The sequence below is a fragment of the Dipteris shenzhenensis genome, chromosome 17 (genome assembly GCF_047967505.1).
Source record: "Dipteris shenzhenensis isolate YYH24624 ecotype China chromosome 17, Dip_SZ_1.0, whole genome shotgun sequence".
In the NCBI taxonomy this organism is placed as follows: Eukaryota; Viridiplantae; Streptophyta; class Polypodiopsida; order Gleicheniales; family Dipteridaceae; genus Dipteris; species Dipteris shenzhenensis.
The window spans coordinates 52,451,143-52,475,926 of record NC_141612.1 but is presented as its reverse complement, the minus strand read 5'-3'; the positions used below and the strand labels follow the sequence as shown (position 1 = coordinate 52,475,926).

The window sequence follows — 24,784 nt, the reverse complement described above, 5'->3', positions numbered from 1 at the left end:
CTCTGCCTTACTTGTGGTATTTGAATTGTATGCAGTTTGCAAGAGAGGAGGAACATGTCCGTCTTTGCATTGCAAGGTATCTCAGAAGAGCCAGGGCGTTGGCCCCTCAGATCTTTCACTACAATAGGCACATGCACACCTTTGACACTATTAAATGTGTTGTTTTTTGCTGTTGAAGTGTGGTATTCAGCTTGCTGTGTATAAATGGTGTACCCAAGTACTATGCATGGGGAAGCATCCCCCTTAATGCTCGAATGGTCACCTGATTGTGAGCAAGTTAAGGCCAAAATCTCTAAAGTTTGGAAGTCCGTGGAAGATGGTGACCCCCTTTATCATATATCCATATGGCTCTCACGGCCTATATCAGTTAATCTTCCAATTGTGACACAACCCTCTCATACTGCCCTCAAGTCCGGCTTGATGATCTCTACTTCTCCTCTTAACATGCACAGCCCCTTTCGACCCCCCTCACAGGGTCTCTGCCCCTTCCCTCATTCTTCTCCACTTCTCTTCCTGCCCTCACTCCATGGTTTTCTAGCAAACAGCTAACCCCTTCTCTCCTTCCCACCCTCCTTCCCTCTTGCAACACATCACCTTATGGATCCATATTATAGACATGTTGTTGTGGAGACTATTTGCAGCAATCAATGATGTTTTCTCCCTTATACAAACACCTCTCAGGTCTTCCTTCACCTTGATGGCACCCTTCTCGACACAGGCAAATTTTCATCATGCATGTTTGCATTACTCTTCTTCCCTCACACTATGGGGGCTCACGTAGTAGTCCAGCTAGATTCGACTAGCTCCTAACAGGTGCTCCTCCCGTACCCTTTGGCAATACTCATATTTACTCCCTTTTGGTTACTTAAACAGTTTCCCCTCTATCCATGTGCTGCAGTGCTATGCCTGGTTATACCTTTCATTCCTTGATCCGTTTGCCTTGATATCTCGACAAGGCATGCTTTGTTTCGTATATTCTGTTAAAATTTTTTGTGCTGCATGTTCTGCAAAAGGTAGGGATGTAGCACAAATAGTCTGATAATATGAAAGTTTGATAACTTTTACTCACCAGAGTCTCTCAATCACCCCGTTTGACATGTTTTCAACACAACCCACCATCAAATGCACAGTACCATAGTTTTAGTGAAGTTCCAATTGACATGATGATTCGTATATTCATTATTTCTGTTGAGACAGCGCGAGAAAGTCCATCCTTGTGATCTGTAATGAGGGGATGAAGCATTCTCTCTTCAGTTTCCACTTTAAGAATGGAAGATGACCAAATTTGCATTGATACAACTTTGAACTAAGGTGGTGGCTTTTACTGCCAATGCTTGGACTGTAAGGGCAGTATTTAAACGCCATTTTTCATGGAGGCACTCCAGAAAAACCAAAGATGGCTTTATCGATGGAATCTCTACTTTTTAATGGATGTTATGGATTTACGAAGAATCCCAGGAGTGTTACCGGCATAAAAGTAATATTCCACAATTTATGAATCTTAGTCTTGGTCCTCCACATTTGGGAACTTCAGTACACAGAGGAAACTAGAGACAATGTTTACAGAATAAGTTTTGTATAGGCACTCTTGGCCCAAAGTGCTTGATCGACCACATCGACCACATGAATAGAAAATGTGTCTCTAACTATGAATGAGGGATCATAATCTTAAGTGAATCTGTCCAACCCTCAGTTTAGGTAGGATAGAACACCCCAGTGCTCACAAACCCTACATAAAAACTCAAAATTTTATAAGGAGCATCAAAAACCAGCCTGTGACATAGCCAGACTCTGTGTCACTATGTTAAGCTAACGACTACACAAGTCGTCGTGTCATAACGTAGTGACTGACTTTGTTAATTGTTCACAACTGGTCAACCACCCTACCAACCTCACCTAACTGACACGTGACATTAAATGAACTCATAAATGTCACATCAAAAGTCAATCTGTTGCTTTAAGGCTAGTGTAGCAACTTCGCGGCTGCAATGTTAAGGAGTCACTGCTATATTCAATTGCTGCGTTAAGAAACAAACATGATGAAGTAGATAATTAAATGAACATGGAACAACAAAATTTAAAACTTTCTTGAGGTGCTAATCTATCTATTCTACCTACTTTGTGGCCCCCAAAAAAAAAGACCATGGATGGGTTTTTGACCCATGGTAGCTTGGAGGAGATGAGGCTAGGAAATGTTACAATGTGCTACCCTTGGACTCTTGGACTATCACTACCTCTTGGATTATCAATACCTCTTGGATTACCACTCTTGCACTTTTATAGACTTATGAACTACCACAAGCTCTTAGACTACTAGTGGCTCTTGACTACCACCCTTGGAAAAGTAGACTACCACTGGCTTTTGGACTACCGGTAACCCTTGGATTCTTGGTCTACCATTAGCTCTTGGACTACCATGCTTGTACTCTTGGACTACCAACGACCCACAATTACAGCACACACCGTGCACATATACACATGCACAACACACATATATTAACATGTTTACATGCACACACACACACATGCATGCTCACACATAGAGAGAGAATTACACATGCACATGTACATAAAGGCATAGAGTGCATACACGTGTATACAACAAACACATAGGTAGGGGGTGCACAACATACACGCACGCAAGCATGCACTCACTAAATACACATCATACACATGCAAGTGTGTGCGCAAACACACACTCACCCGTGCAAATAGATGCACCTGCACATAAACACATTTGTATGCGTATACACATACTCTTTTTTTTTGTTGAAATCCATGTATGTTTATTACATAAAGAAGTCCCCAAAGAGGAGATGTGCAATTACAACATCAGAAGATTTCATTGTAAGACAAGTAAACAAAGTAATCTATCTGACATCCAAAATTTGTGAAATGTTGAAAATGTAGAATCTCCAAAGACACTATGATTTTTGTCTTTCCATAGAGTCCAAAGTGTCCAATATTGAACCCATGTGAAAAAAAGATTGAACTGAGGCCTTCGCGGGTAAATGTTGAATAGCCAAAAAAGCTTGCCAAAGCATGCAATAGGAAACTAGGATAAGAGATGCTGCTGCAAAAAGAGCAAAATGTCACGAGTCATGAGTCACAAGGCAATGCCAGAAAACATGGAGCAAGGATTCCCTTGGAGCCAGACATATATGACTGACAGTAGGAGGAATATGTCTACAAGCCAAGAGCTGAAGCCAAGAGCTGGCCAAAGGGAATAACACCACGCGTCACTCGCTAGAGATATACCTTTGGACAAAGAGGGATCTTTCAGGATCAAAGTTGTTGCAATCTTTTACACCACCATTTGGGATGTAAGAAACGATGAAGCATCTGGGAAAGATAGTTGGACCTACATTTAGGAGGAGAAGGTGAGCCAAAAGAAGCTGTAGATTGAGCTAGCCTTCAGGACAGCAGGCCTGGCTACCAATGTAAAGGATAATAGAGTACCATCAGCATAAAGGACATCACCCACAAACCGAATCCCTTTGGACAAAATAAAATAAGAACATCGGGGATTCCTTCAAGATAAGAGGACAATCAAACACCTTTGACACAAGGAATTCCCATCAAGAGAGGTCACGACCGTGTCATTTGAGATGAGATAGAATTTCTTTCCAAGGTGAAAACATTCGAGAAGGAAAAGGGTATCCTTTAACTCGGCCATCAATATATCCCAAAATGAAATCCCATTGATTGGGATGCTGATTCCCAAAAGCATGTATGGATAACTATGAAAATAGGTGATGCGTCATAGCAGCCCAAGGCTAATCTTCTAGATTTTCCAACATCATCTCCCCTTGTGTGCTGAAATATGAATGAGAGTATTTAATATTCAAACCACCATGCATCTTTGGCGAACAGAGATGCTCCATAGAGAGTAATCTGATACTCTTATGGCCATGCTTAGAGCGCTAGAAAGTCTCCATAAGATTGGGCTGCTTTGTGAAGCTGATATGGCCAACCCCGAGTTCAGCTCTCCTATCTTAGTATCTGTGTTTTGGCTTGGCAAGCACCCAATCCATTTCTTGCCAGCGAGTGACCATCCATCCCAGGGGACGACGAACAAGTTGATTGGGCAATACAATTTTCCCAGGCCATAGAGAACTATGCCAGCTTTGGCATGCAAAGGTAGAAGCTTCCTTTTTTGAAAGTTTACCTACAAGCTAGTAGCTATTCCATACAAGAATAAAGCACTCATGAGTTGCGCGCTTTGGGAAGGAGTACTTCACGGATCCGTGCCACTTGGCGGAACAGTACGTAAGTGCGTGCGATAAAATGATTCGCGGCAAAGCTGTCGATTGGCTAGTTAGTTGTGAATTTCAACACCAGAAAATTATCAAGGAGTCGCTAAGGACAGATGGCTGGTACAATCCATGTTGGGTTTAGAGACATGCTCGAGGAAAAGAGTCCCAAAGCGGGCCAAGGAAATTCTGAACACACTAGCTTGGTGGGAAGGCTGTCTTTAGGTCCGGATCACGGGTAAGCGCATAGAAAGCTCAATAACTCTGAGGGAAGAGCAGATGGGAGATGCTTAGCTTAGAAGGGGCAGTCACTTCTTTGGAACGGATTGCCCGCATCTTGCAGATGTGCAGGAAAAAGAAAATTCTAGCGTTTATGCCTACATGTACAAAAGTGGGCTGGAAGCTCACGGATCTCTTGGGAACTACCTCGTCCCCATGTTGATTGAAGCTGGAAGCCTGTGCGATGCTCAGCAGGTTTTCAATAGATTGGTTGATCGGAATGTATATTCTTGGACTTCTCTCATCACAGGTTATATTGATGATGGGGAGTCGCACCATGCCCTCAACCTGTACCAGAAAATGCAAGAGGATTGTGTACATCCTAGCAAGTATACCTTTGTGGCGCTATTGAAGGCTTGCGCTAGGCTAAAATATGTGGAAAGAGGCGTACAAATACATGCTGAGATTGCGGAAAAGGGCTTGGGAAAGGGAAGCGTTTGACAGATTTCCGGTTCAAGATGTAGTCTCCTGGACTGCATTAATTTGCAGGATATTCCGAGCACGGGCTTGGTGAGGAAGCGTTGAACTGTTTTCAGGAGATGCAAGTGGAGGGTGTCTCTCCAGATGCTCTCACGTATGTTTGCAGCTTGAAAGCTTGTGGCAATATAGGAGCCATAGACCCGGGCCAAGACATACGCACTGAGATTGCCAGAAAAGGGTTGGAAAGAGACCCTTTTATTGGCATCACCTTGGTCGATATGTATGCAAAAAGTGGCGCGGTTGCAAAAGCATGGGAAGCCTTTGACAGGCTTCCAGTTTAGGATGTAATCTCGTGGAATGCAATAATTTCAGGATATGCCAAACATGGGTGTAGTGAGGAAGCGCTGAACTGTTTTCAACAAATGCAATCGGTGGGTGTCTCTCCAAATTCTATCACGCTTGTTTGCAGCTTGAAAGCTTGTGCCAGCATCGGAGCCATAGGCAAAGGCCAAGAAATACACACTGAGATTGCCAGAAAGGGGTTGGAAAGCAATTTTTGCGTTGGTAACACCTTGATCTGTATGTATGCCAAATGTCGCTTACCTGCTAAAGCACAGGAAGTCTTTGACAGGCTTTCAGTTCATGATGTAGTCTCATGGAATGCACTAATCACAGGATATGCTGAACATGGGCTTGGTGAGGAAGCATTGAAGTGGTTTGAACGAATGCAACTTGACGGTATCCCTCCCAATTCTCTCACGTTTGTTTGCAGCTTGAAAGCTTCTGGCAGCATTGGAGCTATAAACGAGGGCCAAGAATTACATGCTGAGATTGCCAGAGAAGGATTGGAAAGAAATTGTTTTGTTGCCAACACCTTGGTCGATATGTATGCCAAATGTGGTTCGCTTGTAAAAGCACAAGAAGTGTTTGAAGGTCTTCCAGTTCGAGATGAGGTCTCGTGGAATGCAATGATTGCAGGATACGCTCAGCTAGGAGAAATTGAAATTGTCTTTTATATGCTTGAGAGAATGAGAGGAGAAGGCATAAACCCAAGCGGGTCCACATTCCTCTGTGTTCTTACTTCATGCAGTCACGTGGGTCAAGTGGATATGGGCCACAAGTACTTCATAGCCATGAGCAAAGACTACAGTATCACTCCAACTATTGAGCACTACACTTGCATGATTGATCTCCTTGGCCGTGCAGGCCAATGAGATGAGGCATTGGTGATGGCAAAGAGGATGCCATTCAGTCCTGATCTTGTGGTATGGCATACTGTGTTGGGTGCTTGTCAAAAGTGGGGTAACGTGGAGCTTGGAAAACAGGCCTTTCAACATGCAGTGCAATTGGATGAAAAGGATGATGCAGCTTATGTCTTGATGGCAAACATCTATGCAAATGCTCACATGCAGGATGACGTGAAGGAGCTTGAGGCAATGAGAGTAAGCAAAACTAGGAAACCTTTCCCTCAAAATGAAGGGTGGTTGTCCCAGATCTGCATGGGGTGTGGGTGTCATGGACATTGATGTGAAGAACGTCTTGGAGTTTGTAACTACTGTCATGCGGCCACCATGCTTATATTCAAAATAGACAAGCCAACTATTTTAATTAGAAGGAACCCTTCACATCCTCAAGGAAAGTGTAGTAGCGAGGACAACTACTCACAGTAGCTAGTGTCACTCTTGTTTGTTAGTCTTTCTGCAAGATGATGGCAAGGCAGTTTTCTTCAAAAGGAGAGAGTCGGGTCTTGATTTGTGTCATGTCGGGCTTCCTTTAGAAGATGGAGCATCTATTGCTGAAAACAAGTTGGTGTGATTTCTGAATCTGCAGTTTGTATAATACAAATTCAAGTCTGCAATTTCTTCAATTAAAAAAGAAGTCTGCAATTTCTACGAAACAACAGAAATCAAAAGGTTTGTACTTTCTGCAAATTAAAGTTTGTGAATCGACAGTGCTTGCAGTTTCTCTTGCCACAGAGTTCTCCCCTCGTCTTTAATTAAATGGTGAGTCGGAAATATGCAGTATCATTACCTTACATTACAGTAACAATATAATGTACAGTCCAAAAAGAACGTGCTAGGGAAACTACTTCAAATTCAATGTGTTGAATGAAGCGCAATAACTTTGGAGATGAAGTGATGGCATGTTTTGCACACTAACAACGATTTAGATTATGTTGCAATCATACAAGAGATTATGCAATTACTGAACTTAAGATAGTGAATACACTATAAAACTTGGTAACTACTTCTATGTGGCATTGCCTAGTAGGCATTAGAAGGCTACCCTTGTGTTGGGGCAACTGTGGTCTAGGGTTCAACGTTTACTCTTTCTAGATGTGCAACTATACCGTTTGTCGCAAACACTATGATTGGTTGGTGAATTTGAAGAGTCTAAATTCAATATCATTTAAAATCATGATGGCCAATCAAAGGTTCATGACCCAACAAGTATGCATAAAGAATTCATGAAATTTAACAAAGGACAAAGCAAATTAACAAAGAGCCAACATAGAGAATAAACATACTAAGAAAAAGAGGAGAAATCAATCAAAAAGTTGAGTGTTAATGCCAAAAATAATGCAAACCAACAAAGAATTACTCGAACAGTTCATTAATCAGGCTTACAAATTGTTTTCCAAATTCAACAACTTATTCATGTGGAAGTACACTGATCTCAAGGGACATAGAGTTTTGCTAACACTAATTTTGAATCCAATTCCAATGAAGTAGTAGAGATACCAAATAAACCCAAATCTACTTTCCTAAAATTTGCTTAGGATTGATTGAACATATGTCGTGTGACATTTTTGGGATTGATTATAAATATGTCATGTGACATCGTCATTGATCATATCATGTAACATCATCATGCATCATGTCATGTTGCATCATCATGCATCCAATCATGTTGCATCATCATGGTGCATTCATCATGCATCAAATAAGCATGCAACCCTCATACTTAGTAAAGGCTTTCGGGAGTAGAACAACTTTTTGCCAAATTGGTCAAACATTGCTTCCAAGCAAGTGTAGTATCCTATGGCTTGTTTCCCATGCTTTTAAAGATTGGCTCATCACCATAGTGTCGTGATAATGATTGGAAAATTGTATGAATGATGCTCCAACCCCAAACATAAGTGAAGGGTGTAGCTCACAGTGATTGAAGTGTTTAGAAACAAAAAATCATGACCTTAAGGAGAAAGGAAAATCTTTTATTTAACATATGTGGACTTTTGGCAAAGAAATACCTCAAAAGACACCCTCAACACAAGAGTGGACTTTATCACCTTGGGAGTAGTGGCAAGGGTCACTTCACACAATGTATTTTGTAAGTATCTTTATTACTTACTATCTTGTCAATTAATGCATTTCATTTAAAAAATGTTATTTTTCATAACGATCCTTGCTCTACTTTTTCTCTTTTTATAGCTGGACTTTATTGAGTGGTTAAAATTATTCACCATGTAGTATGTACGATTACTAGAGCTAGCTTCATATATCACATGGTAAAATATTGGAATACTTGTGTTGAAATACTGAAATAGTTATGACAGTTGGCTGCAAAATTGGTGAGCACTCCAACATGACATAAAGCATGTCTCACAAGGCTTAAGTAAGTCCAAAAGTTTTGAGTGGGTTGTTTGTATGTAAAGGTTCCCAACAACCACGTTCTATTAAGAAAATAGAGAATAGATTTTTATTCCTCATCCTTTATCAAAGTATGTTCTACAATCCTAAGAGGACAAGATTAAGGCAATGATAGGGGCATAGGAAGGCTCAAATGGTAGGTTACTTTAGGCTCATCAATCACATTGTGCATAGAATGAATGAGGGACTCCTTTATGTTTTTAGCTACATTTGTAGCTTGCCTCCAACTTGAAACTCATTCTCTTGTTGTACTTCCAATACATATGCATCTATTTCTTGTCTCCGCACTTGTAGATTTTCAAATAAAAAGGCTAGAAACAAAGATATGTATCAATCCAATGTCTCCAGATACATATGGAATCTCACAAAGAATATAAAGTGTGGTGCATGCAAGTTACACCAAGATTACGACCCCAAAAAAAGGGGGGGAAATAGCATCTTCAAAATCTCATTAGCTCATTTTCATCGCATAATCTATGTTGCATTCTATTGGCTTGCAAATATGGTAACTCCTCACCCCAATATACTAGATATTGGAGTAGTCAACCACTTTAACCTCCGCTCTGCCAAGGCATTTTTGGTGAGCCTTTCCTTGACTGTAATGCGAAGGCTGGGCACTACATATTCCATTGGCATAATTGCTTCCACCTCAAAGGCTAGGCTGAAGGGGGTGCAATTCGTGGCCACTTTATAAGATGTTTGTTGGTAGGCCCACAAGCCTGCAATGAGCTTGTGCCCCTAGTCGATATGATTGGCTTTGATAGTGCAAGTTTTATTCTTGCAGCACGTTTTGTTCGAGCTCTCAACCAGGCCATTTGCCCTGAGGTAGTATGGCGTCGACTTTCTATGTATGATCATGAATTTACTGGTCAGGATCACTATAGTTTCATTGAGGAAATGAGTTCCATCTAGGTGACCATTGAGAAAAGCATTCTTGACATCTACTTGGTACACATTCCATATGCCAAGTGTGGCTAGTGATATCAAGAACCATATGGAATCCATCTTTGCTAGTGGAGCATAAGTCTCATCACAACCTTGATCATATTGATGTGCAAAACCTTTTGCAGCTAGTTTGGCTTTGTATCTTTCAATGCTTCCATCTGGATTGTACTTTCCTTTGTAAACCCATTTGTTTGTAATGGCCTTCTTTCTTGGTGGAAGGTCACATTATTTCCGAGTGTTTTTTTTTAAACAAAGCTTCCATTTCTTCATTCATAGCAGTTTGTAATTCTGGCTTGTTAATTGTATCATCAAAGTACACTGGTTGAGCCATGATGGTAGTCATAAGAGCATAATTAGTGGTTTCAATATGAATTGCTTTGCCTTTCTGAGTAGATGTCAATTTGACTGGTGGTCTGCTTCTCTAGTAGACCGTCTGAGTTGCAACTCTTCTCTATAGGGTTCCTTGTCCTTATTCATCAACCTTTTTTTGTAGGTAACTGAGTAATCGGTGTGAGATAAGGACCTTGCAGCTGATGGGATCATACAAGTTGTATACTTTAATCTCTTCTTTGTATCCAACCATGATGCATTTAGTATATGATTTCACATCTAACTTTCTACGATGATTATCATGTATGTGGGCATATGCTACGCAACCAAATATTCAAAGATGCCCAATGCATGGCTTGTATCTAGTGAATGCTTCATAAGTTGTCATACCTTGAATCAGTTTGGTCAGAAGCTGAATAAATAAGTAGTTTGTAGTGGCAATTGCTTCTGTCTAATATTGATTTGGAAGATGCTTCTTATTGAGCATTGCTCTAGCACTGTCTACTAAACTCCCATCCTTTCTTTCAACTATTGCATTTTAATGAGGACTATTCGCACATGTGAACTAGTTCATATTCGAATGCCATTACTTCTACAAAAGTTCATGAATCTAAACACATGTATTCACCTCCTCTCTCTGATCTCATGACTTTGATCTTTTTGCATGCATGGTTCTCTACAATGGCCTTGAATTCGGGAAATCTCAAAAAAACTTCAAATTTATCTTTCAGAAAATAGACCGAACAATGTCTACTGTAGTTGTTGATGAAGTCAATTAGTACAGTGAACCATTAATGTTGTGGGTCTGTGCATAGCCCAATACATCTGTATGTATCAAATCAAGAATACCTCATGCTTCTGCCAAAATTTGTTCTCTTTTATTTACTGAAGCAACATGCTTTGCAAAAATTTCCAAAAAACTATAGCATAGGAATGCCACAGTGCCATGTTTTGATTTCTCCATTGCATCAAGCTTTTAAAATTGACATGTCCATATCTCTTGTGCCATATTGCAAAAAGTGGCATCGGTTTCTATTGAGCTGACATGGCATGCAAGTCTGTGTCGAAGCTAGCATTCTGAACAAGCATCCTTCCTTGACTGATTTTCCCACTAGCTGATATCCTTTAGATTTATCTCTGATAGTGTCTTCATCTCCATCGAAGATGACTTGAGACTTAAGTTTTGTCATTTGCCCAATTGACAAGAGGTTCTTTTTTAGCTTTGGAACAAAGAGTACATCTTTCACCAATTTGTTCGTACTAGTGAAACTTTTATACTATTGTCTAATGGAGGGGACAGAAGAGTCAAAAATGTTTGGGCTCCTCTAGTTGAACTGGAACGAAGATGTCTTTTCCTTGAACTAGAATTCAGTGTGTTATCATAGTGTCGGTAACATTCTTTAATCCTCTAATGGTTTCGTCTATGTAAACCATTCCTGATGCTTTGTCATATGAGATGATGCACCGTTGTCAATGTGCCAAGGATCTTGATATGCTTGATCAACTTGATAGCTGCATTCCCCTTTGGAATTACAATCAATATCAATATACGCTAAGTCACTCTTCAAGATACATAGTGTTAGGATCATTAGCATAATGACTATGACTGAATGTCCACCATGGTGATTTTCTCTTCAAGAAAAATTCCCTTGATTACTACTAGATTGATCTCCTTAGTCGTACTACTTCTTATGGCAATTTCTTTCATAGTGTCCAAACTTATGACGGTATTGCATTGAATGTTTGACATGTTGTTGGATGCATTTCCTCTTGAAATCTCTATTAATTGGAATGATTTCCTCTTGGATGTTGATGTTGATGGTGATGTTGTTGCTAATGCTAATTTTGATGATGATGACCCCTTCTCTAATATGCTCTACCTTTGTCTCTGCCTTTACCTCTATCTCAGACTATGACTGCTTGATCATTGGAATGACCTTTGTGTGCTTGAATGACGGCATGAGTCCTAAAGTAGCACTGACTATAACTCTTCTAGAGTTGAAATTTGCCATTGAATGGCAATACTCTAGACTAGAGTCTCGTATCCCTCTCTTAGTCCATTCAAGATGACTTGAACAATTTCTGCGAGATTCATAGTCTCTCTTGTTGCCACTGCGAGTTGACTATTGTAATCCATTCTAAGTACATAAGCATGACCAATTTCATTACTACTGCGAAAACTTTGGTTGATCTAGTTTCTCAATGTGGAAGTCTTGGGTGTATTCTTAGACTCATAACGAGCTACGAACATATCCCATGCTTCTTTGGATGTTTTCACTATGTTGAGCTGTTTAAGCATGATATCTTGAACATTTTTCTTAATTAAATCATATGCATATTTGTCTTTCTTGTCCCATTCTGCTTGTGCTCAAGCAATGGTAGGATCTGTTGCAGGTGTGGACACTATTGGTGCAAGTGTAGACCCTTCTGCTTGTGCTACAGCAATGGTGGGAGTTGCTACTGGTACATTGGGGTCTACGGGTGGACCCATCTACATACTCTCATTTTTCTTAAAGTACAAGAATAGTCTCTATTCGGTATTCTGTGTGCCGTAGTTAGAGTTTTATCACTTAGCAGATGCCTCCAAATTGAGGTTGCTAGTCGTAGACATGATGAAAGAAATGTATTCAAAGTGCCTATGAAAAACACTGGCTGAATCAACTGTAATATGAGCTGCCAGTGAAGACAGAACTATAATATATATCAATTTTGTTTTAAGGATTATGTGGAAAATGATGGCAGAAATCATACTAATAGGCTTTACAAGGCTCGAAATAGCATGCACAAATACCAAAAAATAGCCAATAAGGCTTTCCAATGGTGGCATTTTAGTGCAAAATGAAAGGATGTGCAATCTACCCACTAAACAATTTGCCAATACCTCTAAAGAATTCAAAATCTACTCGCTGATGTCACTGGAGGCTCGTGAGTAATGTGGCCATTTTGCATGGCATGTCACTTGCTGTGTATTAGTCGCTGCTAGCTCAATGCTTGGAAATAGGTCACCTTGGTTGTGCTGAATAGAGGCCAAGCCTTTGGGGCTTGGCTTGGTGGTTGTAGCAAAGTACTCTCTCTCTCTCTCTCTCTCTCTCTCTCTCTCTCTCTCTCTCTCTCTCTCTCTCTCTCTCTCTCTCTCTCTCTGAACACATCTCTCAGTAGGGGAACTTGGATCCTCATCACAAGCTCAAAATAATAGTAACCTTGCAAACTTTCTATGAAGGAATGCACACACACTTCTCAAATGAATGAGCAATGAATCACAAAGCAAATATCTCTCTCAAATGTAGTAGAAACCACTCACTCTCATAGAAGAATAAGTAGAAATAATGGACGAAAATTTTCTCACAAACAATACTCAAGAAATGAACTAAAATCTTTCATTATCAAAATGAAAGATGGAACGCTCAATCTCTCAATCAATCTCTCACAGTCTCACAAGAATGGCACCTCAGCCGAAGGTAGAACCATGCTCTGATACCATGAACAAATATGGAGAGAGGAAAGAAGAAGTGTGGAGATGAGGAGAGAGGGCACAACTAGAGAGCACACCACAAATGACTAACTGTATACTAGATTCAGTTGAAAATAATGAATATATATGAAACCCTTTAGGGTTAGGGTTAGGATTTTCAAGCCTTTTGCCTTTTTAGCACTCTTTTGTGTTAGTGGTATGCACATATGATCACATGATGTTGAGATGAATCCTCAATATTATATCCACTTATTTTAACATTTAAAAGTTTTTTTTTTTAATTTAAAGATGAAAACTATAATTCTGTGAGAGATAATTGTTTTTTTTGCATATTCTATAATAAAGTTTTTTGGAAAACAATTTGTTGATCTGTGAACATCGTCGTGGCACCTTAGATATGTTAGAGAACACCGAAACAATTTTGATCGCCTACGTGAGGATATATTATGTGAATGTGCATAATGTAAGAGTGCCATAAGTAGACATGTTTGCATATCTATTAAGCATATTTGAGACTATGGGCATTTTAAACCACTAGCACATGTGTAAAACAATGAGGAGGAATGAGCATGAGGATAATTCACATGAGCCTAAATCATTAGCCTAGTGTGACATTTGATATTTATCCTAATATGCAAATATTCTATTTCACGGTGGTAAAGAGGAAACATATGAAAGGAGACATGTTGCATTACATTATTAACCCATGAATCAAAATTGAATTGAAACTATCGATGTACACCAAAAAAAGGAGAAGAAGCATGTGGGAAGCCAAGACATTAATATGTACCTACAAAGAGTGATCATGAGCAAGATGGTGAAATGCATGCATGGTACATGCATGTTTTGGTCTAGATCCAAGGAAAAAACTTGAACAAGAGGATCTTCTAGGAGATGGAGAGCAATTACATGGCTCAATTGAAAGATAGGAACAATACAATGTTATACACAGCACCTACTAGGAGATGGAGAGCAATTAGAATTGCATCCCATGAGTCCTAAAGTGGCTGAATTAAAAGGTAGAAACAATACAATGTTGTACATAGGATTTAACACATTGCATCTTGCAATAGTTCTTCTCATGTGGAATCTATAGGCTACCTATGTTTGGTTTGCCAAAAGTGTCACCTCTCTTTGATGTATGGACATTGTTGTATTGTAATAAGATATCTATTTAAACATAGACCAATTTGACATTTGCATTTTTGTGTAGGTTGATTTGTACATTCAGTCCAAAGGGTAGCAAGGGGTAACATGGTCCTACAGTTTAGGAAAGAGGTAGAGCACGTTCTCATAGCATTGGGGTATGGACTACAACTCCATCCATGCTTGCCCAAATTATTTTAGTATTTCTAGTAACGCATATGAGCGTTAGGACAAAAGGGAACTCATTTTGGGGCCCTGTAAGAAATCTGCTAGTTTCTTATTTTTATTTGCTCCAAAATCTACAAAAATGAACTGGCATTAAATACTCCTATCATATTCTCTCTTTAAAGCGGGTTTCGTGTCATCCTGACTCATGCCAGTAGTAGATTTTTGTGTCAGAATCCCATAATTAATGATTAAGAATCTTTGCTTTCAAAATTTTAAACCTTCACATGACAAGATAAACATGGACTTATTACAATAAATATGGTCTTATCGTTGTTGACTTATGTAGGCTGCAAGATTCCATGGTAAAAAACTCATAAGCAACCTTTAAGAATCTTTGTTTTTAAAAATTTTAAACATCCCTGTGAAAGATTAACATGGATTTATCGCGGTAAGTCCATTGCTAACACTTTGTTTTATAAAAGTTGACAAGGGTGTGAAGCAACGGGACAACATTGCTCAGAAAAATGGCAACATGCGACTGCACCACTGAAGAATAATCCAACAAGAAGAGACTTTACCACCTCCACACTGATTTAGAAGAAGAGTATGCACCTGTGCAAAAACGATGCACGGGTCCACAAGTAGGTGCAATGCAAAGAGAGAACATGAGGATCAAAGGCTTACATCATATTGATTTATGGTGTGATGGAAGCATTTACCCAAGATGTCCAATTAGTAACTTTACTCCTCCATTTTCTAATCCAACAACACTACTGAAGTTTGTGGGTGATGGCAACAATAAGGGCCTACTTGGATATGTCAAAGCTCAATCTGCACAGCCATGGAAATGTACAAAGGCTTTTACTAACAACAGATGGGAATGAAATTGCAATAGGTAGCAGAAAGCTCTAAATTGAACGAGCAGGTACTATAAAAATAAACTAAAGAACACATGATGTCAAAGAAGATGTTGAGAAAAGCTAGAAGAAAAGCCACCCCCTTAGGAGATAGACTTAGAAATAGAAAAAATCACAACCTTGTGAATTTAAAAGCTGGCGGCGGAGGATGCAAGCGTAGAGTTCAGGAAGCAAGGTAAGTCTTCTTTTGCTTTTGTGATTTTCAATGCAACACAAAGACAATGATTACTCAATGATAATAGCAATTGAGTTTGGAAAAACTCTTTTGTTTGTGCTTGTTGTAGGAAAATTCTTGAGCCTTAGAAAGAAAATGTTGATCATAATGCCCCTCCAATAAAACAAATGAAAGGCTTACTCTCAACTACAAGTGCAAAAAGTATGCTAGAGGAGAAAAATTTTAAAACAATCAAACGCAATGTTGTGCATCAATTTGTAGATACAAACAAAGTTGATGTGAATGTAATCCAAGGGGCACTCGATGAGAGTGAAGTGAGTAGGAAAGGTTAAACTTCCACTTTCAATGTAGTATCAACAACAACCTTGAAAGATCAAAGGATAAAACGTGTGCTCTTAGTGAAGCCTATGGAAGTGTTTTGCAAGAAAAAAAGGATGCCTTGGAATTTGGTCAACTCAGGGAATGGAGAAGTCTCATTACACAGCACAAAATGCATTTTTCCAACATACACAACATTTTGGAGGAGCACAAAAGGAAAATAGCCTCAAAGAAGTTTTCCAGTGGTTCTATCGATGTATTCTACAAACGTCACAATGTAAGAAAAAAGTGGCGACATCAAAAGTTAAACTAGCATTCAAGATGGCCCAAAAAGAAAGAAGAAGGCAAATCTTGGATAACTCAACTGCTACATAAAGACATGTAGAATGGAGACAATCAAAGACTTTTGTGAACCACAGGTGGATAGATAGAGCTTAGGAACCTTGTAACAAAATGTACAATAGGCCACGAGATATGCAATAGCAAAGGCTCCCTTTTAAAGGCTTGTGAGGGATATTTGTAATGACAATTAGATAGGTCATAGATGGCATAGGTTTGCATTGTTTTCCCTCCAAGAGTTAGCTAAAGATTGGATGATAGAATTCTTCCAAGTTAGCATGATTGTTTGCTACTCATATTCATAGGGTCACCTTGATGGTGAAGGATATTGAGACACTTAAGAGAGTTCATTATAGATACGATAGACTCTCATACTCATAGGGTCACATTAATGGTGAAGGATATTGAGACACTTAAGAGAATTCATTATAGATACAACTGACTCCTTTATCCTTGCAATTGAGTAGACCTCAAAATGAGGGATATTCTATTTGTGCCACCACCAAGGAAACCAAAGGATGAAGGGATAAATATAGTGGAGGTAGCACATAACAAGGATACAAGGGGCAAGGCTGCTTATGAGGAGGCCATGATAGAGCAGAGGGATGCTTCCAATAGGCAATTCATCCAAGAGACTGCCCTAAGGGACCTTAGAAATAATCAAAGGATAATGGAGTTGGGATAAAATATTATCCTCAAGTTTCAAGATGGCACTTTTGTGAGAGATATAACACTGACCCAAGACAGTAGTTTGCGAGCTTTGATGTCAAGAGGAGAGTGGGTGACTAATACAATTCTTTTTTTTTATTCTCAAGTAATTGATCTTCATGCTTAGGTGATGAATATGGGTTGAGTTTCTTGATTAATTGATGATATGGGCTGAGTTTCTTATATAATGCACTGATAACAATATTTTTACCACCGTGTACAGAGCAGGGTTAAAAGAGCGGCAACAACTTGAGGTTCATGTACTTGATCCTTGCATGTCTCCCTTACTAAGAAATCTAAAGATTTCTTCAAGTGATCTTGTCAAGTGGTTAAACACGTGACTTCGCCTTGATCACTCTCATCCTATTACGTTATCACTCTGAGCAAGTGAATAATACATTTTAGTTCATTTCTTCTATCATTTGTTGTTGTAATGTTGACTGTTGTATCTGTCTTTTTTTTGCAGCAACCATTGGAACCTAGTGTGTATTAATCTTCAAACAAAACAAGCCTTTCGTATGAATTCTCTTTATGGAATACATATGGAGCTTGATCTGTATGTTTCCTTTCTTTAATATAGCCCTATACAAATAAAACTCTGAGTTGTTACTTCACCATTGCCAACAATAAGATTTTATCTTGAAGAGGCCTAAAAAGGTTATTGGACGTCTTGGATCGTTATCCTCCAAGTGTGGACCTGCTAGATAGTGTTTAGATTTTTGACTTAAAGGTAAGGACATTTCTAGATGCTCAATGATATTTTTGGCCTCCTTAATTCTATAAACCATTTCCTAAGGTTGTTAAGTTTGTGCAGGTACCACAACAGGATGATCCCCATTCATGTGGGTGGAGGACAATGATCCATGCCAAGTATTTGTTAGATACTTACTTTGCAAATCCATAACCAGACAAGGTAAGTATCACTACAAGACACGGGCCTCTTTTCGACATTGTCTATCGATGCTTCGTGGGCACGGGCATCAAGATCGTCGATACGGTTTGTGGGCAGGGAAGGTGTTAGTGTAGACGTCAAAATAGCAGTCAGTATTGTAGTCGATATATATGTCGATATAGAAGTTGGTATATATCGACCCCTATATCGGCATATATACCAACTGCTACCAACCCTTGCACTGACGCTTTCAATGACTTCTGGGTACAATTTTCCATACCGACGTTTTCATAGAACGTCATTTCCAAGGGTCCCAAAATAATTTTGAACCACAAGTTTGGTCATTTGAAATATCAAAACACTCATATATTGATAGTGAACTTAACATACAAATTAATGTACAAAATGTCACTATAAAAATGTGAGTGTCAAATTACACATAAGAAGTCTCATCAATGTCAAAACTATGAATCAATAGAATTTACATGAATGGCTTCATCTTGAGCCAATTCTTGCATGCCAAATATGTCTATCTCAAGGTTTACATACAATTGATCACCTACATCATCATCCCCTATTGTATGTCTAGCTACTAAGACTTGATCCTCTAGTTCACTGACCTCTAGTTCTCCCTCTTCTTCCCCAAAGTCGTGATCTCCACCTTCCTCCATTATAGTGTCATTATCGTCACCTTCTTCGTGGCCCATATCATTATCTTCATCCTCTTCCCTAGATCCATTGGCATCATTATTTGGATCTTCTGCCAGCATCTCCGTATCCACATTCCTATATCTTCAAAAATATGTTTGCTTCAAGGAGTAACTTGGACCATGTACCACCATATTGGATCCAATGATTTGGATGAAAGACAACCTACATTGAAGATACAAATTAGGTGCTAGTAATTATTCTCATTTATGCTCAAGTATAAAAAAACATGTATATGAACATCTACCAACATTTGTGAAAATGTGTGTAAGCGAATGGACTAACTAAGATTAGGAACTAGTTAGGATATTTTGAGCATGGCTTTGATTGGTTTTTTTGGAGTTCTCTCCTCTAAGGATAAACTAATCTATGCTAATCTAGATTACACCAACTGTTGAAGCGAATAAATGCAAGTCTTCTCTTCGGTTGTGAAGATGACCACACTTAAATATGTACTTGGACTTGTGGCAGTAGAGGATATGGAACTTATGTAGATGGATGTCAAGACAACTTTCTTGCATGGGGATCTGCATGAGGAAATTTACATGGTACAGCCAAAAGGCTTTGAAGAAAAGGGCAAAGAACATTTGGTTTGCAAGTTGAAAAAGAGTCTCTGTGGCCTTCAACAAGCATCTAGAGAATGGTATCAATAGTTTGATTTTTTCATTCGGTCCTAGGGTTTCAAAAGAAGAGTCTGATCATTGCCTCTATACTAAAAGGGCTAAGGATAATAGCCTGATACTCATGGCACTTTATGTTTATGATATGCTATTGGCTAGCAAGAACACTTATGAGCTGGATGCATTGAAGGCCAAGTCGCACGAGGCCTTTGACATAAAGCATTTGGGACCTTCATGTCATATTCTTAGTATGCGCATCATGCGTGATCGGAGTAGCAAACTCCTATGGCTTTCACAGGAGTATGTTATAAAAGGATTGTAGCGTTTCCATATGGATGGGGGGAAGGCAGTGAGTACTCCATTGCCTCCATATGTGAAAGTGAGTCAGGCAAATAGTCCCAAATCAAATGAGGAGAGAGACATGATGGCCAAGGTTCCTTATGCATGCTATGATAGCTACTAGAGCGGACATTGCATTTGCAGTAGGAGTTGTTAGCTGGTATATGGCTAATCCAGGAAAGAGGCGTTGGGAGGCAGTTAAGTGTATCATGAGGTATATGAAGTGTACCAAGGAGATGCGTATCTGCTTCGACAAAGGAGAGATCTGTGTACTTGCGTACACATATTTAGACTATGCAGGGCATGTCGATAGTAGGAGATCCACTTTTGGTTATGTGTTCACCTTTACAGGTGGTGCAATGTCATGGATGTCTCGCACACACAAGTGTGTTGTGATAAAGTTTAATGTCGAAGTGCATGCACGTGGGTGGGGTCCAGATTGATCACACCGAGAGTGGCATTTTCTGAGGGTTGCACGAAACAACCTATGAGATCTCCGCAAGCTTTGGAGAGACCACTTCGGGCCACTCATTAACAAGGATGAGACTATCAAAGACACAATGGTTTGTGTAGACATCTTGGACCATGAGTACATAGTCCAAGAAGAGTATCAATATATATTAGAAGATGTGCAAGATGAGGTCCCCATGTACATGAGGAGGAGGACAGTACGAGTGATAGTAATGCAGAGTAGTAGACCTCCTCCTCTCTTTTGGAAATTTTGGAGAGTGTCTCTTTTGGAGACAAATTTTATTTTAAAATGCTTTTTTTGCGAGAATTTTTGTATATGAACACTCTTTTGGAGATAAATTTTGTACCTGAACACTCTTTTGGATCCAAATTTTGTATATGAATACTATTTTGGATACATATAGTATTGTATTTTATGGAGATATATGATAATATAAAATGGTCTTAAGTAAATTATCTTTTCATAGTTTTGGCAAATTGATCTTGAGTTTTAAGTAGTAAATTATCTTTTAAGTAAAGTGTAAGTATTTTTTTCTTTTTCCAATTCTTACCCGCTCTTTTGTTTGTGTTTGTTTTCTTGTTTGTGTCTGTGTTTGTCCAATCCCCCAAAATTAGACATGTCAGCATGTCGTATGTCCGGAGAGCACAGACCCCGTGATCATGGGACCCCTCATAGGAGGAGACATCATGGAATGTACTCTCTAGAGGACTTCGATTCCACTCAGTTGACTCCTTAAGGACCTACCCTTGTGACTACCCCTGGGTGGACTCCCCATATGGTAATGTACTTCATGGAGATATATGATAATATATCTCTTTTGGATACATATGGTAATGTATTTATGGAGATATATGATAATATACTATGAAGTCTTAAGTAAATTGTCTTTTTAGAGTTTTGGTAAATTGAACTTGAGTTTTAAGTAGTAAATTATCTTTTAAGTAAAGTGTAAGTATTTATTTCTTTTTCCACTTCTTACCCACTCTTATTTTTGTGTTTGTTTTCTTGTTTGTGTCTTTGTTTGTCCAATCCCCCCAAATTAGACATGTCAGCACGTAGCACGTCCGGAGAGCACAGACCCCATGATCATGGGACCCCTTGTAGGAGGAGACATCCTGGGTTATACTCTCTAGAGGACTTCAATTCCACTCAGCTAACTCCTCAGGGGCCTACCCCGGTGACTACCCTTGGGTGGACTCCCCATATGGTAATGTATTTTATGGAGATATATGATAATATACGATGAAGTCTTAAATAAATTGTCTTTTCATAGTTTTGGTAAATTGAACTTGAGTTTTAAGTAGTAAATTATCTTTTAAGTAAAGTGTAAGTATTTATTTCTTTTTCCACGTCTTACCCACTCTTGTGTTTGTGTTTGTTTTTCTTATTTGTGTCTATGTTTGTCCAATCCCCCCAAATTAGACATGTCAGCACGTCGCACATCCGAAGAGCACAGACCCCGTGATCATGGGACCCCTCGTAGGAGGAGAGGTCATGGGTTGTATTCTCCAGAGGACTTTGATACCAATTAGTTGACTCCTTAGGGGCCTATCCCTGCGACTACCACTAAGTGGATTCCCATGAACCAACTCCTTAGGGGCCTACCCTTGCAACTACCCCTCGAGGAACTCCTTTTCTAGTAGCCCATGGCTTCGTCGAGAGCCTTGATGAGTTTGTCGCATCCATGAGCAATGTGAAGGCAGCAAGATTCTTCTCTCTCTTGTCCCATAGGACCTCAGCTATTCCCTCTTCTATACCCCTCGAGGGTAGATTAGGGACATCGACGGCTTTACCTACTCAACAGCTATCCCTTGTAGCCCCTTTTAAGGGTTCATCACCTAGGCATACCCATCGTAGGTCCAAAAAGAGTGGTAAGGATCGAGGCTGTTGTGGTGGCACGAGGGATGTAGATGAGTCTGAACACTCCCATCCCTCCAAGTCTCCCTTATCATGATGCGGTACCAGTCAAGTCCCTTTCCCTCTCCACTCACAGGCCACAACACCCCAGAGACCACTCGCTCCCTTACTCCTCACTCCACCCCTCGCTCTCGCTCTGCTACTCCATCCACTACGAATCCTTAGACTTTGTTTTGCCCGAGGACCTATCCTACATAGTGAATAGCATTGGGGAGGTTACACAAGACGAGGATAGGAAGGTGGTCACAAGATACATGAGGAGGTTGGTGAGCACCCACTTCCCTAATGATATATGCAAACCTTAGAACCAACAAGACAAGAAAGCCAAGGAGGCCTTCATAGATGCCCTCAGGAGACAATTTCCAAATCCTAAAGGGTATGAGTTTGATCAAAATGCCATGCTTACACTAATGGGGGAGCTCCATAAGTCTCATAGATATGAATTAAGGGATGCTATTAAGAATGATAAAGCATAAGCCAAGGTGGGTAGACCCGAAGGATTGAAAGAGAGTGAAGAAGGATTACATGGAGAATCCAGATGCATTTGACCCTCAACAAAGGGTGGCGAGGATACACTTGGAGATCGTAAGTCCTTCGCACCTCGAGAGACATGGAAGACTCGACAAACGAGGGATGGGTGGTAAGTATATATTTATCTTCTACTGAATTTCTAATATGTTTAATCGTCCAAATGTCTTGTGATTCATATGTAACTAATTGAATTTGGATCCACAGGAATCTATGATTGGAAGGCCTCCAGACAATGAGGAGTATAGAAGGGCGTTCAAAATTGGAGCCAAGCAATGGTTTAAGGAGAAGGAAAAAGAAGGAGTCCACATCGATTGGGAAAGAGTATACCCTATTCCTCATCATTATCATTTGACTATCACTATTGTCTTATAATAAATGCTCTTAATTTTTTTAACTTGTTTCATTATTAGGGAGGCACGTTCAATCCATCTGAAGATCCTAACGGAGAGACTGGATCTGAAGAAGAAGCGGTTAGGCTAGCAGAAGAGGAGGGCAAGGGATCGGGCATGCACAAAGAGACTGAGGGTGAGGAGGATGAGGAGGGCGCACGTAGAGAGACCGAGGGTGAGGAGGAGCAATAGTACGATAGGACATTTAGTCTTTCAATATTTCAGCACGTCTGCCCATTTGTACTAGATTACCTCGGCGGATTTGCCATTTTAGAGTTTGTCATTTTGTAGTGCATTAGCACATTACTTCGGGAAATTTGCATTTTTGTAGCACATTACTTCAACACATTTGCCATTAATTTGTAGACCTTCTTTGCAAAATTGTAATGTACGCCTCGCATTTGTAACATTTAATCATGATTTTAATGGGGAAAAAATTTCGTGGGGATGATGGGACTAAAATAAGTCCCATCCTACCCCACAAAATTTTTTTAAAGCTTATGTAAAAACATCGGTATATACCGATGCCTATGCCGACACTATAGTGTTGGTATATACCGATGTCTATACCAACAGTCTATACCAACACTGTCGGGCATATTTAACTGACGTTGACACCGACTCCCGCACCGACGGTTTCTTTGCTATGTCCACACCAATGGACTTTCCTACACTTTCTACTTGTTTTAAAAAAAAATCTTTGTATTTAGTGTCGGTATTGGTGTCGAAAAGTGGCCTATGTCTTGTAGTGTACATAAATCTATATATTCATAATGACTCTTGTACAAATTCCATTGTGAAACAAAATATAATCTAATCTTTCTTATTATTTTTCTTGATTGTAGTTTCAGAGGATAGCTTTACATCAACATATGTGGATGGATATAGATCCATGGTCATAGAAAAGCTATGTCTCTGCTTATGTATTACAGATTTTTGTATTGATACAATTGACATGTAATATGAGCTTTGATTTCTCTCAATGAGTTCTTTACATAGAATTACTCTTTCTCTTATATTTGCAATGCATATGACATATGCATATGACATGTAGCATTAGTCTATGGTAGAAATATTGAATTCAAATCAAGAATCAAGGGTACCTTTAGTACAAGGCTTTAAAGATAGCATATGGAAAATTAGTAAAATTAAAAGATCGAGACCTTATCACTTGTAAAAGCCATAAACTTTCACTAATTCATGTACAAAAGTTTCATATAGGATTTAAAAATTCATCTTGCATTACTATTTTTTACAACAACTGAAGGAGGAATGTTACAACTCAAAGTATGTATATAGCTAAACTAGTAGCATAGCTTCTCTAGTATGTTTTCCCAATAATTAAGACTACAGAGCTAGACTAGTAGCAGAAGTTCTCTAGTTGCTTCTTGAATAGCTCAAGAAGGGATGACGATGAGATGTTGAAGTAGACGTTAGAGGAGCAAATGGTACAGGAGGAGTTGGTGCACGAGGAGAAGATGGAGGATCGTTCAGGTGCATCACATGCGCTCCAGCTGCATCAGAGTCCTCCAGAGGAGTGTCTAGTATAGCGAAAGCTAATAGTCTGCATCGTTGCCAACAATTAAAAATGCATTTAGAACAAGAGCCAGAAAAGCAGCAGCCTGCAAATGAGGATCAGCCTTCTCTGTGAGTTGGACCATGGTAGATATCTACACATGTAGGCAATCACTAAGTTCAGTGTGGTTGTTGGTCACTAAGTCATTGAGAAGTACTATACATGTACAAAAATCATGTGAAATCCTAGGCATTGTTATTGAGAAGTAATATAAACAGCC

The 24,784-nt window shown here is 39.5% G+C and overlaps 1 protein-coding gene and 1 pseudogene across 3 annotated transcripts in view; both read left to right on the top strand.

Moving 5' to 3' along the window:
- The window catches only part of LOC147892283 (anaphase-promoting complex subunit), a 191,470-nt gene extending 190,606 nt beyond the window's left edge, over positions 1 to 864 (top strand). For all 3 annotated transcript variants that reach the window (XM_087388196.1, XM_087388195.1, XM_087388197.1), the window contains one exon: positions 36 to 864. The gene's annotated coding sequence lies outside the window, so the exon portion shown is untranslated. The remainder of the gene's footprint in view (positions 1 to 35) is intronic.
- A 3,770-nt stretch (positions 865 to 4,634) lies between these two features.
- Positions 4,635 to 23,180, top strand: LOC147892282 (pentatricopeptide repeat-containing protein At3g53360, mitochondrial-like; annotated as a pseudogene).
- The last annotated feature ends 1,604 nt before the right edge of the window (positions 23,181 to 24,784 follow it).